The following is an 18,917-nucleotide window of genomic DNA, read 5'->3' as shown; positions in this document are numbered from 1 at the left end:
CGAATTTTAAACAACCTGGGAGTTTAGGAAAACTTTGTGACTCAGTAAGAGCTACTCAAATCTTCATGAGTAATATCCATAAGGCAATTATGTCCTATAATTAGTCAGGCAAGTGACTCATGATATTTTACAGGATTTAAAAGAAAATCATTAAAACTTGGTCACCCGTGGTCTGGGGAGATGACTCAGTGGTATCAGGTGCTTGCACGAAGACCTGATAACCGGATCTATGAGGAGTCAGGACGCACTAACTGCAGAGAAATTTTGCTCTCTGATTTGCCCACCTTTGCATCTGCACCAGAGCAGATGGTGGCACCACATCCTCACCTGAAAGCAGAAGTAATGGATGCTGGTGTTCTCCTCTTTGCATCATCTAGGACAGCCATCGCATCAAAATGGACCACCTACATTTAGAGAGGCTCTTCTCCTATCAATCCTCAAAGTCCTTCACTGGCATGCCTGGAGAGGTGTCTCCAAAGTGACTTGAGGGCCTGTCAAATTGTCAGTCAGTATGTCATTGCAGTTATCATAGAGAAATACAAACTCTATATTGAAAGCACATCAGTTCAACAGGATACATATTATCAATCTTTTAAATTTCCTGCATAGAGAGAGAGCACTCAGTTTTTGCTTCTATCACATATTATGATTTATTCTTATCTCATAGGGTTCTCTTACCATAAAAACAGAGGTTGACCAAAAGACAGGAAAGTGATAAACACCAGTCTACTACATTGTGCCAATCATGTATGTGTATGTGCCTTAGTTTACTAATCATAGTTGGGTGTGTGTGCGTGCGTGTGCGTGTGCATGTGGTGTGTGTATCTATGTGTGGTTTCAAATAGTCTACTAATCACAGTTAAGTGTGTGTATATGTGTATGTGCTTGTGTGTACATGTATGTGTGTGCATAGTTAGATGTGTGATTTGTGTCTTAAATAGTCTACTAATCATAGTTACAAACTTTCATAGATGAAATAGATGCTTGAAAGAGTAAGTGCCTGAAGGTTATAATTAATCCTTCCTGGCATATATATATGTATGATATGCCAGACAGATAGGTAGGATAGATAGATAGATAGATAGATAGATAGATAGATAGATAGATAGATAGATAGATAGATAGATAGATAGATAGGTATGTAGGTAGATGGATGGATGGATGGATAGATGGATAGTTGGATAGACAGATAGACAGATTAGATGTAAATATAGATACATGAAAATGAAAATAACAATTGAAGTCAAGACCATCTTTTTGAGCCACTGAAGACTCCATGCAGCCCTGTTACAGACAAATTCCATTTAAAAGTGGAAGAGAGACACCTTTGTTATGGTTTAATTTATGGAATGTTTGGAAGTCATTGATGGTTTTTGTACAAGGTGCTCATGGTATAGGAAGAACTTTCAATGGGCAGATTAGAAGGTAAAGCAGGAGATGTGGTAGGCCTCGTGTTGTGGCAATCAAGAGGGTTGATGAGAACAGATACTACACAGAGAACAACTCAAGTTCTAATGGATGGAACTTACTGACCTGTTAGCTATGACGAGCAATCAGAAAGAAATCTAAAGAGTTCAGATGTATAGCTTGGAGCTTCTTACCAAGTCTTGGCTTTTCAACCTCCTTTAGCTGACTTCTAAGACTTTGAAATCCCATTACCATCGTGCCAGTTCCTCTTAAACCACACAAAGTTTTCTCATTTGTAGCTTCAACCTTTGGCATTTTACAGTGGTTTAATAGGATCCCTGCTTTGGCTTTCTGTGGGAGCCAGTGCTTTACAAAAGCTGGTTCTCACTGAGGTAGAGAGCCGAGCCTCCCCACTAGTCTTGAGTTTATGCTTATGTGCATGTGTCTTTAAAACTGAGAAGCCTAAATCTGTACTGTTCTGCTGCTGCATTTCGAGTCTCTGCCCATCATAGGACGCTTGTGAATACTCTCTTCTGTCTGCTCTTGGACGTTTAGCTTGCCTACTTACCACCTTCAGCCTTTAGAAGGAACACTTCCATTAAGGATGAGAAATAACAGGTCTTTTCAGTAATTTCAAGAATGAGGCAACAGAGGCCAGCAACTACCTAACACATTTGCAGCAACAGTGTTTTAGTCTTAGAAGTAAGGTCTGCAGACTCATGAAGCTATTATAGAGAATGATGGGGACCAGTTACCTTCATCTCCTGCAGGCAAATACCTGAGGGGGAAAACTAAAACCTGCGGTTTCCAGAGAAAAGAATGTATCTCCTTGTGTCAATTAGGCCCTCGCTGAATTATTGATTGTGGCTACAGATAATTTATTAAAAACACTGCAGTCTACTTTCCAGTGCTCTGAAGGTAAACACAGCTTGTTTATAACTCATGCAGCCATCTCCAGCCTGGTTATTCCTAAATCCTCCATTTCTGTGTCACTGGCATACTGTGGGCAGAAGCTAGAATTTCCTAGTATTCCTGCAATGGAATTACCAGGTCAGGTTTCAGGAACGTCTGATACAGTTTATAAGTACTTCTCACCTGAGAACAGGCTTTAAGGAAAGGCTTGAGAGAAGCCCCAGCCCCATCCTGACTTTGTCTCTCACAGGCTGGAGATGCACTTGTCATAGTCATTCAGTGTATGTACGTATGTATGTATGTGTGTATGTGTGTATGTATGTATGTATGTATGTATGTATGTGTGTGTGTGTATGTATGTATGTATGTGTGTGTATGTATGTGTGTGTATGTATGTATGTATGTGTGTATGTATGTATGTGTGTGTATGTATGTATGTATGTGTGTGTATGTATGTATGTGTGTATGTATGTGTGTATGTATGTGTGTATGTATGTATGTGTGTGTATGTATGTATGCATGTATGTGTGTATGTGTGTATGTATGTATGTATGTGTGTGTATGTATGTATGTATGTGTGTATGTATGTATGCATGCATGTATTATTTATTTTTACACTCTAGATTTTATTCCCCTCCCAGTATTACCCCCGGACTGAATATCCCACATCCCATACCTCCTTCCCACCCCAACCTCCTGTCCTCCTCCTCCTCCATCTCAATAAAAATGTCTCCACCTCACCCACCTCACCAGACCTCTAAACTTCTTGGAGCCTCCAGTCTCTTGAGGGTTAGGTGCATCTTCTCTGACTGAATCCAGTCCCGGTAGTCCTCTGCTGTATGTGTTGGAGACCTCATATGAGCTGGTGTATGCTGTCTGTTGGTGATCCAGTGTCTGAGAGAACTCTGGGTTAATTGAGACTGCTGGTCCTCCTAGAGGGTTGCCCTCCTGCTCCATTTCCTCCAACTTTTCCCTAATTCAATCAGAGGGGTCAACAGCTTCTGTTCATTGGTTTGGTGCACATATCTGCAGCTGACTCTTTTAACTGTTTGTTGGGTCTTTTGGAGGGCAGTCATGATAGCTCCCTTTTTGTGAATGCCCCATGGCTTCAGTAATGGTGTCAGGTCTTGGAGCCTCCCCTTGAGCTGGATCCCACTTTGGGCCTTGTGATGGTTTGGATATGCTTGGCCCAGGAAATGGCACTGCTAGAAGGTGTGGTCTTGTTGGAGGAAGTGTGTCACTGTGAGGGTGGGCTTGAGACCCTCCTCCTAGCTGTTTGAGGATGCTCAGTCTGTTTGTGGTTTCCTTTGGGTGAAGATGTAGAACTCAGCTCCTCCTGCACCAGGCCTGCCTGGATGCTGTGATGCTGCCATGCTCCCACCTTGATGATAACGAACTGAACCTCTGAACCTGTAAGCCAGCCCCAATGTTGTCCTTTATAAAACTTGCATTGATCATGGTGTCTGTTCACAGCAAAAATATTCCTAACTAAGACAGGACTGTTGCTGGACCTTCTTTTCCTCAGGCTCTTCTCCATTTCCATCCCTGCATTCTTTTCAGACAGGAACAATTATGAGTCAGAGCTTTGACTGTGGGATAGCAACCCCATCCCTCACTTGATGCCCTGTCTTTCTGCTGGTGGTGGGCTCACCAAATTCCCTCACCCAGTGTTAAGGAATGGGACTGTTTCTGTTGGGGAGAGTGCAGGGCAGGCCACCCAGAGGAGGTAATGAAGGAGTAATGCTTCCTGGAGGATGGGTGGGAGCAAAGAAAGCTCAGCTCTTATCAGAGCTGCAAATGTCCCCACAAGGATATCCTTGCAACCCACGATTGCCCTCATCATGACAACTTCCTTATTTTGCTCTTCTGGGAAGGGACTCCAGGAGGATGGGCATGATGGGTAAATACCCTCCCACAAAACTCCATGCCCATTCTAGAAACTGTGTTCTGATTTAACACAGAACACTACATTTCAGCGAATGTGGTAGTGGGGGCCAGGGCGGGAGGTGCCCATTAATTCTTCAAAGTCTGTTCATCAGCTCTGTGATCTGCAGCAATCATACAAACTCTTTAATGAATTGGGAAGGTGGGTGTTGCTGAATGCCTAGAGTGCTATTTTATCAAAATAATGCATATGAGGCTATGTTGTAAAGCGTGCTCTTAATTGAATAAATTCTGGACTTAGGTACAGATAACAAGAAAGACCCTGTGAAGAAGTCATTTGACCTGAGTGTCACAAGCAGTTTCCTCATGCTTGGTGTGTGTTAGACAGCATCGCATGCTTTTACAGCATGTGGGTTTGTAGGTCCAGCTCTTTGCAAGTGGAGAAAGCATCTCTGCATTAGATATCTTGGAATTTGAATACCCAAGAAGCATCTTGGGAACCTCCAATGAGATCAGGTACTTGTATGATATTGTGAAAAATCTTATAACTGGATAGGAACACCTCAGTAAGCAGTGGTTGCTTACCTATTATTCTAATGTTGTTTAAGTTGCTGTCCTTAGAAATATCTATGCTAATACAAATTCAAACCAATATCAAAGAAAAATAATAAATTGAATTGCAGTATTATATCTGTCCTGCATTATAGGGACACAGAATCACACACATTACATATGATATATATTATCTGTGTATATATTATATACCTTTAATATAACATATAACATATGACATATGACATGACATATGAAAAATGACACATGGTATATGATATATGGTATATGATATATAATAATGTATGATGATGTATAATAATATATCATATAACATATAATAAATGTATAATATAAATTAATATAATATAATGTGTAATGTGTAATTTGCAATGTAAAATGTATAATATACAATATATAATATATGATGTATAATATATAAACAATGTATAATATATAATATATAAACTTTTAAAAGGAAGGTATGGTCAGTGATGGCAGAAAATAAGATCTAAATGGAAATTAAGTCCTGACATCTCATCCTGTTGATTAAGAAATGGATTGTAGAGATGATTTAGCCATTAACTAGGCTCAGAAGCAAAATCAAGAGACTGAAGCAGCTTCAGTTAGAAGTTCATGACCAACATGATGTTAAATATGGCTTTTAGGAGGAGCTTAACTAACTATTGTATTAGCGTGGTCTCTTAAATATAGTGGCTTCCTTGAAAATAGTCATGTAAGCAGAAAAACATGGAGAAAGCAAGAAAGTATAATCATTCTTTGTTTTTTGGTGCTGGGAAAGCATGCTGGAGCAAAGGGCACAGGCTCAAAGCCATGGGAGGGCAGATCTGTTTCTGTAGTCATAGAGAATGGCAAGACTGTTTTGGTTACTAAAACTCTCTGCTCAACATTTATGCATATCAAGTAGCCTTTCATTAGAGTTTAAATTCACACACATTTCCCTAAAGGACAGACAGAACATTAATAAGTCCTGGCCACTGGGAAAGGTTTCTGTCATGTCCCCAACCTGCAGTGTTTGTTAATAGCTGCACTGAGATACAACTCAGAAAACCTGCAGTTCAGCTATTGAAGAATACGTTTGGTGTTGGTGGTCCTACTGTCCGTATCCCCTACTGCATGCTTTCTCTCTCACTTTCCTTTTTCTTTTCTTTTCTTTTTTTTTCTTTTAAGCCAAAATCATCTGTATTTTCTATAAGAGCTACCCTAGGGACAAAGAAGTGGAATTTCATTGTGGTTTGTGTTTCTCTCCAATCGTATGCCTTCTTTGGGAAAAAAAAATACACACATATGGCCAGTTTCTATTTGCATCACTAATCTTTTTATTATTGAATTGTAAGAGATTTCTAGATGTTCCAACCACCTTATCAGGCATTATTAGAGAACGTTTTATTTTTCCTGAATTCTCTGCTGCTCTGGAACAGGCTGTCGAGTAGCACAGGCTGTCGAGTAGTTCAGGCTGGGTTTGAATCTGTTGTAGAGACAAGGATCATCTGGAACCTCTAATCCTGCTGATCCCACCTCCCACAGAATGGGAGAGTCATGTACCCCAACACCCAGTTTCCTGCAGCTTTGTGTTTCAAACTCAAGGTTATGAATAGGTAATCAGGCACGTTAGCTGTAAATTGAACACAGCTGAGATATGTTCTTAGTTATGTAGTCAAGAAACAGCTAGGTTTCCTGGCTTTTGACACTTCTACCCACATTACCAATATTACTGTAAATTTTTATCCTTTATCAAAAGGCTAAATTTATGGATGTGTGCTGACCTGATTATTTTTAAGATTAATACAGCAGTTTCACAAGCTTCCTTCCTTTACAAGGTCTACATTATCTTTTTAAATGTGTCGGTTGAGAATTTCAAACACATAAGCGACATCTTTTGAGCATATACAGTCTCAGTAGACCCCTCCAACTTCCCCCAGACCTCTCCTCCATTAGGTGCCCCTCCCAACTTCATGGCTTCTTCTTTTAAAGTTATTTTTTTTTAAATAACTTGAGTATTTCTTATATACATTTCGAGTGTTATTCCCTTTCCCGCTATCCGGGCAAACATCCCCCTCCCCCCTCCCCTTCCTTATGGGTGTTCCCCTCCCAACCCTCCCCCATTGCCGCCCTCCCCCCATAGACTAGTTCACTGGGGGTTCAGTCTTAGCAGGACCCAGGGCGTCCCCTTCCACTGGGGCTCTTACTAGGATATTCATTGCTACCTATGAGGTAAGAGTCCAGGGTCAGTCCATGTATAGTCTTTGGGTAGTGGCTTAGTCCCTGGAAGCTCTGGTTGCTTGGCATTATTGTACATATGGGGTCTCGAGCCCCTTCAAGCTCTTCCAGTTCTTTCTCTGATTCCTTCAACGGGGGACCTATTCTCAGTTCAGTGGTATGCTGCTGGTATTCGCCTCTGTATTTGCTGTATTCTGGCTGTGTCTCTCAGGAGCGATCTACATCCGGCTCCTGTCGGTCTGCACTTCTTTGCTTCATCCATCTTGTCTAATTGGGTGGCTGTATATGTATGGGCCACATGTGGGGCAGGCTCTGAATGGGTGTTCCTTCAGTCTCTGTTTTAATCTTTGCCTCTCTCTTCCCTGCCAAGGGTATTCTTGTTCCCCTTTTAAAGAAGGAGGGAAGCATACACATTTTGATCATCTGTCTTGAGTTTAATTTGTTCTAGGCATCTAGGGTAATTCAAGCATTTGGGCTAATAGCCACTTATCAATGAGTGCATACCATGTATGTCTTTCTGTGATTGGGATAGCTCACTCAGGATGATGTTTTCTAGTTCCAACCATTTGCCTACGAATTTCATAAAGCCGTTGTTTTTGATAGCTGAGTAATATTCCATTGTGTAGATGTACCACATTTTCTGTATCCATTCATCTGTTGAAGGGCATCTGGGTTCTTTCCAGCTTCTGGCTATTATAAATAAGGCTGCAATGAACATAGTGGAGCACGTGTCTTTTTTATATGTTGGGGCATCTTTTGGGTATATGCCCAAGAGAGGTATAGCTGGATCCTCAGACACTTCAATGTCCAATTTTCTGAGGATCCTCCAGACTGATTTCCAGAATGGTTGTACCAGTTTGCAATCCCACCAACAATGGAGGAGTGTTCCTCTTCCTCCACATCCTCGCCAGCATCTGTTGTCCCCTGAGTTTTTGATCTTAGCCATTCTCACTGGTGTGAGGTGAAATCTCAGGGTTGTTTTGATTTGCATTTCCCTTATGACTAAAGATGTTGAACATTTCTTTAGGTGTTTCTCAGCCATTCGGCATTCCTCAGCTGTGAATTCTTTGTTTAGCTCTGAACCCCATTTTTTAATAGGGTTATTTGTTTCCCTGCGGTCTAACTTTTTGAGTTCTTTGTATATTTTGGATATAAGGCTTCTATCTGTGGTAGGATTGGTAAAGATCTTTTCCCAATCTGTTGGTTGCCGTTTTGTCCTAACCACAGTGTCCTTTGCCTTACTGAAGCTTTGCAGTTTTATGAGATCCCATTTGTAGATTCTTGATCTTACAGCATAAGCCATTGGTGTTTTGTTTAGGAAATTTTTTCCAGTGCCCATGTGTTCCAGATGCTTCCCTAGTTTTTCTTCTATTAGTTTGAGTGTGTCTGGTTTGATGTGGAGGTCCTTGATCCACTTGGACTTAAGCTTTGCACAGGGTGATAAGCATGAATCGATCTGCATTCTTCTACATGTTGACCTCCAGTTGAACCAGCACCATTTGCTGAAAATGCTATCTTTTTTCCATTTGATGGTTTTGGCTCCTTTGTCAAAAATCAAGTGACCATAGGTGTGTGGGTTCATTTCTGGGTCTTCAATTCTATTCCATTGGTCTATCTGTCTGTCTCTGTACCAATACCATGCAGTTTTTATCACTATTGCTCTGTAATACTGCTTGAAGTCAGGGATAGTGATTCCCCCTGAAGTCCTTTTATTGTTGAGGATAGCTTTAGCTATCCTGGGTTTTTTGTTATTCCAGATGAATTTGCAAATTGTTCTGTCTAACTCTTTGAAGAATTGGATTGGTATTTTGATGGGGATTGCATTGAATCTGTAGATTGCTTTTGGTAAAATGGCCATTTTTACTATATTAATCCTGCCAATCCATGAGCATGGGAAATCTTTCCATCTTCTGAGGTCTTCTTCAATTTCCTTCTTCAGTGTCTTGAAGTTCTTATTGTACAGATCTTTTACTTGCTTTGTTAAAGTCACACCAAGGTACTTTATATTATTTGGGTCTATTATGAAGGGTGTCGTTTCCCTAATTTCTTTCTCGGCTTGTTTCTCTTTTGTATAGAGGAAGGCAACTGATTTATTTGAGTTAATTTTATACCCAGCCACTTTGCTGAAGTTGTTTATCAGCTTTAGTAGTTCTCTGGTGGAACTTTTGGGATCACTTAAATATACTATCATATCATCTGCAAATAGTGATATTTTGACTTCTTCTTTTCCGATCTGTATCCCCTTGACCTCCTTTTGTTGTCTGATTGCTCTGGATAGAACTTCAAGAACTATATTGAATAAGTAGGGAGAGAGTGGGCAGCCTTGTCTAGTCCCTGATTTTAGTGGGATTGCTTCAAGTTTCTCTCCATTTAGTTTAATGTTAGCAACTGGTTTGCTGTATATGGCTTTTACTATGTTCAGGTATGGGCCTTGAATTCCTATTCTTTCCAGGACTTTTATCAGGAAGGGGTGTTGAATTTTGTCAAATGCTTTCTCAGCATCTAATGAAATGATCATGTGGTTTTGTTCTTTCAGTTTGTTTATATAATGGTCACGTTGATGGTTTTCCGTATATTAAAATATCCCTGCATGCCTGGGATGAAGCCTACTTGGTCATGGTGGATGATTGTTTTAATGTGCTCTTGGATTCGGTTTGCCAGAATTTTGTTGAGTATTTTTGCGTCGATATTCATAAGGGAAATTGGTCTGAAGTTCTCTTTCTTTGTTGTGCCTTTGTGTGGTTTAGGTATAAGAGTAATTGTGCCTTTGTAGAAGGTATTCGGTAGTGATCCATCTGTTTCAATTTTGTGGAATAGTTTGGATAATATTGGTATGAGGTCTTCTATGAAGGTTTGATAGAATTCTGCACTAAACCCGTCTGGACCTGGGCTCTTTTTGGTTGGGAGACCTTTAATGACTGCTTCTATTTCCTCAGGAGTTATGGGGTTGTTTAACTGGTTTATCTGTTCCTGATTTAACTTCGGTACCTGGTATCTGTCTAGGAAATTGTCCATTTCCTGAAGATTTTCAAGTTTTGTTGAATATAGGTTTTTATAGTAAGATCTGATGATTTTTTGAATTTCCTCTGAATCTGTAGTTATGTCTCCCTTTTCATTTCTGATTTTGTTAATTTGGACGCACTCTCTGTGTCCTCTCGTTAGTCTGGCTAAGGGTTTATCTATCCTGTTGATTTTCTCAAAGAACCAACTTTTGGTTCTGTTGATTCTTTCTATGGTCCTTTTTGTTTCTACTTGGTTGATTTCTGCTCTGAGTTTGATTATTTCCTGCCTTCTACTCTTCCTGTGTGTATTTGCTTCTTTTTGTTCTAGAGCTTTTAAGTGTGCTGTCAAGCTGCTGACATATGCTCTTTCCTGTTTCTTTCTGCAGGCACTCAGCGCTATGAGTTTTCCTCTTAGCACGGCTTTCATTGTGTCCCATAAGTTTGGGTATGTTGTACCTTCATTTTCATTAAATTCTAAAAAGTTTTTAATTTCCTTCTTTATTTCTTCCTTGACCAGGTTATCATTGAGTAGAGCATTGTTCAATTTCCAAGTATATGTGGGCATTCTTCCTTGATTGTTATTGAAGACCAGTTTTAGGCCGTGGTGGTCCGATAGAAAGCATGGGATTATTTCTATCTTTCTGTACCTGTTGAGGCCCGTTTTTTGACCAATTATATGGTCAATTTTGGAGAAAGTACCATGAGGAGCTGAGAAGAAGGTATATCCTTTTGCTTTAGGATAGAATGTTCTATAAATATCCGTTAAGTCCATTTGGCTCATGACTTCTCTTAGTCTGTCTACATCTCTGTTTAATTTCTGTTTCCATGATCTGTCCATTGATGAGAGTGGGGTGTTGAAATCTCCCACTATTATTGTGTGAGGTGCAATGTGTGTTTTGAGCTTTAGTAAGGTTTCTTTTACATATGTAGGTGCCCTTGTATTTGGGGCATAGATATTGAGGATTGAGAGTTCATCTTGGTGGATTTTTCCTTTGATGAATATGAAGTGTCCTTCCTTATCTTTTTTGATGACTTGTAATTGAAAATTGATTTTATTTGATATTAGAATGGCTACTCCAGCTTGCTTCATCTGACCATTTGCTTGGAAAATTGTTTTCCAGCCTTTCTTTCTGAGGTAATGTCTGTCTTTGTCTCTGAGGTGTGTTTCCTGTAGGCAGCAGAATGCAGGGTCCTCGTTGCGTATCCAGTTTGTTAATCTATGTCTTTTTTGGGGGGAATTGAGGCCATTGATGTTGAGAGATATTAAGGAATAGTGATTATTGCTTCCCGTTATATTCATATTTGTATGTGAGGTTATGTTTGTGTGCTTTCATTCTCTTTGTTTTGTTGCCAAGACGATTAGTTTCTTGCTTCTTCTAGGGTATAGCTTGCCTCCTTATGTTGGGCTTTACCATTTATTATCCTTTGTAGTGCTGGATTTGTAGAAAGATATTGTGTAAATTTGGTTTTGTCATGGAATATCTTGGTTTCTCCATCAATGTTAATTGAGAGTTTTGCAGGATACAGTAACCTGGGCTGGCATTTGTGTTCTCTTAGGGTCTGTATGACATCAGTCCAGGATCTTCTGGCCTTCATAGTTTGTGGCGAGAAGTCTGGTGTGATTCTGATAGGTCTGCCTTTATATGTTACTTGACCTTTTTCCCTTACTGCTTTTAATATTCTTTCTTTATTTTGTGCGTTTGGTGTTTTGACTATTATGTGACGGGAGGTGTTTCTTTTCTGGTCCAATCTATTTGGAGTTCTGTAGGCTTCTTGTATGCCTATGGGTATCTCTGTTTTTAGATTAGGGAAGTTTTCTTCTATGATTTTGTTGAAGATATTTACTGGTCCTTTGAGCTGGGAGTCTTCACTCTCTTCTATACCTATTATCCTTAGGTTTGATCTTCTCATTGAGTCCTGGATTTCCTGTATGTTTTGGACCAGTAGCTTTTTCTGCTTTACATTATCTTTGACAGTTGAGTCAATGATTTCTATGGAATCTTCTGCTCCTGAGATTCTCTCTTCCATCTCTTGTATTCTGTTGGTGAAGCTTGTATCTACAGCTCCTTGTCTCTTCTTTTGGTTTTCTATATCCAGGGTTGTTTCCATATGTTCTTTCTTGATTGCTTCTATTTCCATTTTTAATTCCTTCAACTGTTTGATTGTGTTTTCCTGGAATTCGTTCAGGGATTTTTGCGATTCCTCTCTGTAGGCTTCTACTTGTTTATGAATGTTTTCCTGTGTTTCCCTAAGGGAGTTCTTCACGTCTTTCTTGAAGTCCTCCAGCATCATGATCAAATATGATTTTGAAACTAGATCTTGCTTTTCTGGTGTGTTTGGATATTCTATGTTTGTTTTGGTGGGAGAATTGGGCTCCGATGATGCCATGTAGTCTTGGTTTCTGTTGCTTGGGTTCCTGCGCTTGCCTCTCGCCATCAGATTATCTCTAGTGTTACTTTGTTGTGCTATTTCTGACAGTGGCTAGACTGTCCTATAAGCCTGTGTGTCAGGAGTGCTGTAGACCTGTTTTCCTCTCTTTCAGTCAGTTATGGGGACAGAGTGTTCTGCTTTCGGGCGTGTAGTTTTTCCTCTCTACAGGTCTTCAGCTGTTCCTGTGGGCCTGTGTCTTGAGTTCACCAGGCAGCTTTCTTGCAGCAGAAAAGTTGGTCTTACCTGTGGTCCTGAGGCTCAAGTTCGCTCGTGGGGTGCTGCCCACGGGCTCTCTGCAGCGGCAGCAACCAGGAAGCCCTGTGCAGCCCCTTCCGGGAGCTTCAGTGCACCAGGGTTCCAGATGGCCTTTGGTGTTTTCCTTTGGCGTCCGAGATGTGTGTGCAGAGAGCAGTCTCTTCTGTTTTCCCAGGCTTGTCTGCCTCTCTGAAGGTTTAGCTCTCCCTCCCACGGGATTTGGGTGCAGAGAACTGTTTATCTGGTCTGTTTCCTTCAGGTTCCGGCGGTGTCTCAGGCAGGGGCCCTGCCGCTCCTGGGCCCTCCCCCTCGGGAGCCCAGAGGCCTTATACAGTTTCCTCTTGGGCCAGGGATGTGGGCAGGGGTGGGCAGTGTTGGTGGTCTCTTCCGCTCTGCGGCCTCAGGAGTGCCCACCTGACCAGGCGGTGAGGTCTCTTTCCCACGGGGTCTGGGAGCAGAGAGCTGCTGCGGGCCGTTAAAGTTATTTTTATCTGTATGCACATATACATGTGTGTGTACCATGTATGTGGGTGGCTGAAGCATGTTGAATCCCCCTGGAGATGGAATTACAGACGGTTGAGTATTGGGAACACAGAGGGCTTCTGGGAAAACAACAAACCTCTTAACCATTGATTCACCTCTCCTGTCCTTGCCTCCTTCCCCTTTCTTTTGAACACAGAGTCCAACCATGGTCCTCTGCCCATGCATGGGCCATCTATTAGAGCATGCACAACCTACCAGAGGTCACATTTGCCTACCAATAGCCTTTCAGATACGGGTGGGACCTCCTCAGCCACTCCCCTGCCCCTGAAGTAAAGTTGGATGGCTTTCTCTGTACCAACAAACACAACTGCTACAAGTTCGTGCATCACGTGACCTAGAAGACCCTGCTTTCCAGCAGTTTTCCTGACCTCTGGTACTACATTCTTTCTGACCCCTCCTCTAGCATGTTCCCTGCAAACTGAGGAGAGAGGGGTATGTATTATAGATGTCCCATTTGTTATTGAAAATATCCCTTCTTAATTCTACCCTCTTGTCTTAATATTGAACATCAGCCTACCCCCCCCCCCCCACGAAAACCCTTGCTTTCGTGATGGATATCAGGTTACTTATAGTTTAAGAATGCTTTTACCATCTTTATGCAGAGAAGTCCTATTCCATATCTCATGGCCATCCATCCTTCCCATAACGGTGGATTCAAAGGGATTTGCCGAAAACCAAAGCACTGTGACGAGAACTCTGGCTTGACAGAAGTATCATGGAGAATCATATGCTATTATTTTGAAACACTTTTTTTTCACATCTCTGTAGCTTTAGCAGTAATTTACTCTTCCCCTCCTTTGGCTGTATTTCTTACCATCTTAGATGTCTGTGTTACTGAGATAGCTGCCTACCGAATAGCGTAATACACGTGTCCCATCCTACAAACACTGAGCCTGGGTCGATCCCTAACTCTGGTAGATCCCTTCCCCCATCACCCATCCCTGTCATTCACCTTCTTATCCAAGTTGCTTTATTCCGACACAGCCATGTACTGTTCCTGTTACGGCAACCCTCTTTTATCTGGCTGGTACTTTTCACTGTGTTGTCAGATCAGTGTTTCTTTAAAAGCAACTTTAAATCATGTCCTTTAAAGCGTCTCTCCATTATAGTCAAGAAAACATTCCGACTCCTTATCACCCAGGCCACGTGGTAGGATGCCTACCTCTCTATGGCTTCGTGAATCTACACCGGCCGAAGTTATTGCTTTTCAGGAAAAGTCCACTGCCACACACATGCTCTACCTAACACTTGACAGATTTTAAACCTTCAAATGGCAGCACACACAATTATATGATCTTAAGCCTTTCCATTGATTCTTCAAAAGTTTTGTCCATGGCTAAGCAAAAGATCACTTGTGCTAAGAAGCCTTGGCGCTGATATTTCATTTAAATGCATTAGATAAATGCTGTGTTCACTATTCGTCACTGTGCTCTGGTGAAATCCGTATTTTATTGACTGCCTTTCCCATTATATTGCTTAAGGTGAGAGTTTCTGGGTTGCAGCTTCTCCTCTCTCTCTCTCTCTCTCTCTCTCTCTCTCTCTCTCTCTCTCTCTCTCTTTCTCTTTTCCCTTAGTTCTAGTATAATGCTCAGGCAATGTGCATGAACTCTGAATAAAGAGAAATAGGAAGATAATGAATTATTCTTGGTGCAAAAGAAAGGGAAGCATTTCATTTCTATTAGTAATTGAAAGACCAGAAATGGTGGATCAAGTTCAAGAATATCAGCGAGCAGGAAGGAGAGAGAGGACGTGTGAGTTCCTGAGAGCTCTGTTTTGTCTTGTTGCTTTCTTTTTTTCCCTATCACATCTGGCTAGCCTAGTAAGAACTAATATTCCATAAACATCCCAAACCTGGAAAACTTTCATTTACTTAAAATGCCACTTTACCCTAAGGTAGACAATATTTTTACATTTTTAAACTTTTCCTTGTGATGCTTTTTTTTTTATTACCTAATTCAGAGCACAGTATGAGGTTCAACCTCAGCCAATGCGGAATAGCTAAGCTCCTCTCTTGCATAAGGAAATAAAACCAGAAGCCATCTAGCTTGCTAGCCTGATGTGACACTGATGTGCTGGGGTACATGTTTCTGAGTTTGACAGCCTGGGCTATGGAGCAAAAGCTATTCTTTTTTAAATAGTTTTATGTGTGTGAGTGTCAATCCTGCATATATGTCTGCACCATGTCCCCCAGAGTCCAAAGGGGGTATCAGGCTCCCTGAAACTAGAATTGCAGTTGATTGTAGGTTGCTATGCTAGTGCTGGGAATCCAGTCTGGGTTCTGGGAAGGAAAACTTAGTGTTCGGAATTGCTCAGTCATGTCTCCAACCTTACGGTTAAAAACAAAAACTGCAATACTTGATGTTCTCCTCAAAACTCAATAAATATGTATATTTTTCTCACACATAGTAAGCATTCCGAGGTTTTGAAAGCGCTCCATGAAGTGGCCAGTCTCTGTGTTTTATATACTTTTTCCTTATAGATAAAATATTAGAGATTGTGAGGCTGGACTCTCTGGTCAGTCTTTTAACTTCTGGTCAGTGAGTATTGGATTTTGAGTCTTTTTAAAGATAAATTATCATTTTTATCTCAGATAGTAAAAATATTAGTAAAATAGCATATTTTTTTTACCTTTCTAGATTACTTGCATTACAAAACAATTCTATGTGTGTTATATGGGTTAGGTGAAGGGCAAAGGTTATTACCATATTTGCTTGCTCCTCTGTCTGAATGGTAGTTTTAATCCAATGTTATAGCTAAGCATTCTATATGTGTTTTAGAAATTGCCTGGCTTCTTTTGGAATTTAACTATGAGCACGAAGCAAAGACACATTTCGTGATCAAGTACACAAATGAAGAAGAGAGTAAATGCAAGTTATATATACATTAAATATGTAGAAAATTCATCTCTTAGAAGCTAATTATCAATTCTGAGTATGTACTCAGATAATTTAAGTACTTAGAATAAAAATAAGGTTATGATAAGTTGCCCATCAGTACTAATACTTGTGATAAAATAAAAAAAAAAAAGGTACCACTTCTCAGATTCTTCTTCGTGACACTACCTCCCATTAATTAGAACATGAACATGATGAATAATATGAATTGGCATTTAAAATATCTTCCACAAGTTGTACTCTTTAAAGTCATCCAAGGATGTTTTGTCAGTTCTATCAAATATCAAATGGAAACGTGGAAACGATTCCTTAAGTAGAAATGTATTTTCCTTCCGACAACATCCCTATGAGTTCAGCTGAGCTCCTCTCTGCAGCCTGCGATTAATGGGCACCGTGTAATAAGTCTCAAAGTGGAGCGAAAGACATCACCGATTGTAAGACTCAACTCCATTGGTTACCTTGTTTCCAATAGCCTCATTTCAACTGGTGTTAATAACCTCAAGACAGAAGGAAGCCAATGTGAAGAGCCCGTTTCTAGAGCTCTGCTTAGGGCAAACGTTCTTTACTTCTCACAGGTGAAGCCTTTACACAGACTCCCCTCTCTCCTTCATTGTAGTTTATTGCCTTCGAAGCGCATGGCTGCCAGTGTCCTGAGGGTGGACGATCTCTTGGACTCTGAGTATTAGTTCTGACTCCCTCCAGGCTCTCTGCTTTGTCTTTTCTAAGGGTTCTTCTGCCTTCATAGCTTTTGCCCTCCCCTGTAGTGGCCTGGCTTCTCTTTCTATTTCGCCTGTAATCTTGCTCTGCACACGCTACTTTCCCAGAGCCAATTTGTTTCCCAGAATGGAAAGGATTGCTTATCTCGGGGAGAGGAACTTTACCCCAGGGAGCTGTTCTGGTCAGATAAGCAGACAGCTGCTGATTGGATGGGGCGAGCTTGGCTCTGCTTCCTCTTGGTCTAAGCCGAGTCCAGGAACACAGCCATTCCATGATGATGGGCAAGGGAAATGGAGCTGCCGCCAAAGCCGATAGTAGGGAAGGGTTGGGGCCGGGATAAACATTTTAGGGATTCTAAACTGGAATATATTTTGTTTGAATTGATCGTTTGTCACAGGTTTCTCTCTTTGGCAGCTCTTCAGTATATTTCTAGCAGTAATTCCAAAAGCCATTAGACAAGTACTGTGTCACGGACCTGAATTTTGGAAAACCCGTCTCCCTCAGAATGCCCTGCTGCGATACTCCTTTACTAACAGCAAAACCCCTGCCTGCCAGAGTGTTCTAATATGGTCCCTTTCATAAAAATTATCCCAGCACCGCCCCGGCTTACTATATCTGCAGTATTTTATAGTAAATAGGACTATTCGAAATGATATATTAAAATTCTTTGGCTGGTTTTCTTTAGGTGTGGACCAAGAATTACATTGAGAGAACTATTGGCCTGGCCTTTTCCTAGTGAAGATGCTCCATCTCACCCTGCAGCTATGATGGTGACCACATCTGCTACAGGACAACCCTTGCCTGCCACAGGACTGACTGTCTATGTAAAAGCTTAACCACTGAGACCAATGCCTTTCCTACTTGCCTTTCATGAGTTTTCTCTCTCTGTTTTTCCTCTAGGATAATGGTATTACCCTACATATATCAAATACATGAGAAAGTACAGAATTTTCTAAGACAGTGTCACATTGCCATGAGAACTGGAATATTCTAGACTTATCCATAGTCCTTGTTCTAAAACGAGATGTGAGAATCACTTGGAGGCCTTGTTGAAATAGATTGCTGACCTCATCTTCACTTTCAGAGTTTGGGTTCACTCCAGATGCTTAGAGATCCAAGAGTTTCCAGCACATTCTCATGTTGTGTGGGACCAATCTTTTAAGGTGTCTGGAACTGAGGGAATTGCCCTACCAATGTCCAAGCTGCACAGAATGCCTCCTCACCCGCTCCGTCGTACATTTTCCTGCAGCAATCAGCACTCGGCATTTTTTCTGTAACTCCTCACTCTTGAGCATCACTTAATAACCAGAGGGCACGCTTCAGCCCAGCTTTATGACTTATCATCTTATCGCATCTTCTTCTTCTGTGGTATACTTCTGGGATGGGACACAGTGATTGATTCTCTTGAGATGATGTGCTGTGTGCAACTTTGTGTCTGAGAAAGGTGGTTCAGTCCTTCTGAGGTAGACTCAGTTACGTGAACTTGACGACTGCTCACTGAACTGGGTTTGCCTGTCTAAGTATTTCAGTAAATGGAGGCCCATGACTCTTATTCTAGGTTCAGTCACTGTAAAGACCAGGTGGCACTAGAGAGATTCTAAGTCTGGCTTGGGACCTAAAGCCTTTGCTGCCTCAGTGTGTACTGCTGTATGAAAACTACACACTGCTCCACTTTTTTTTTAAAGAAAATCTCCTTGCATAGTCTTGAGACAGCCTAATAAAGTCACTTTCTTTACCACGGGGACTGTGGATGAAGATCCCTGCAGCAGGTGTGATCTCCCTGAGGATAGTGGCTTTTGACAGTTTTGAGCTGCATCCTAGGCCCTTGTCATTTGTTAAAATAAGTAACTACTGGCTACATGTAACTTGGAGACTGTGTTGGCTGGGACTTGAAGACAGACGTCAGTTACATCTTGAAAGATATTTAGAGAATAACTTTGAAGTGTGGGAAGCAACAGGACTCTTAGCTATCTTTGTCATTATGCTTTTAAAATATTTGAAACACACTGTTTGTTTGGAGATGTCATAGTGAAACCCATTATTCTGTGTAATTAATAAATACAAAGAAAATTATTTGAAA

At 41.0% G+C, this 18,917-nt stretch overlaps 1 long non-coding RNA gene across 1 annotated transcript in view; it reads left to right on the top strand.

Moving 5' to 3' along the window:
* Positions 1-18,917, top strand: part of LOC134479706 (uncharacterized) — a 27,232-nt gene extending 8,315 nt beyond the window's left edge. Inside the window, exon 2 of the long non-coding RNA XR_015624734.1 lies at positions 17,523-18,917. This is a non-coding gene — a long non-coding RNA (uncharacterized LOC134479706). The remainder of the gene's footprint in view (positions 1-17,522) is intronic.

This window comes from Rattus norvegicus, chromosome 7 (assembly GCF_021556685.1).
Source record: "Rattus norvegicus strain SHRSP/BbbUtx chromosome 7, alternate assembly SHRSP_T2T, whole genome shotgun sequence".
NCBI classification, from domain to species: Eukaryota; Metazoa; Chordata; class Mammalia; order Rodentia; family Muridae; genus Rattus; species Rattus norvegicus.
This window is presented reverse-complemented; position numbering and strand designations above follow the sequence as displayed.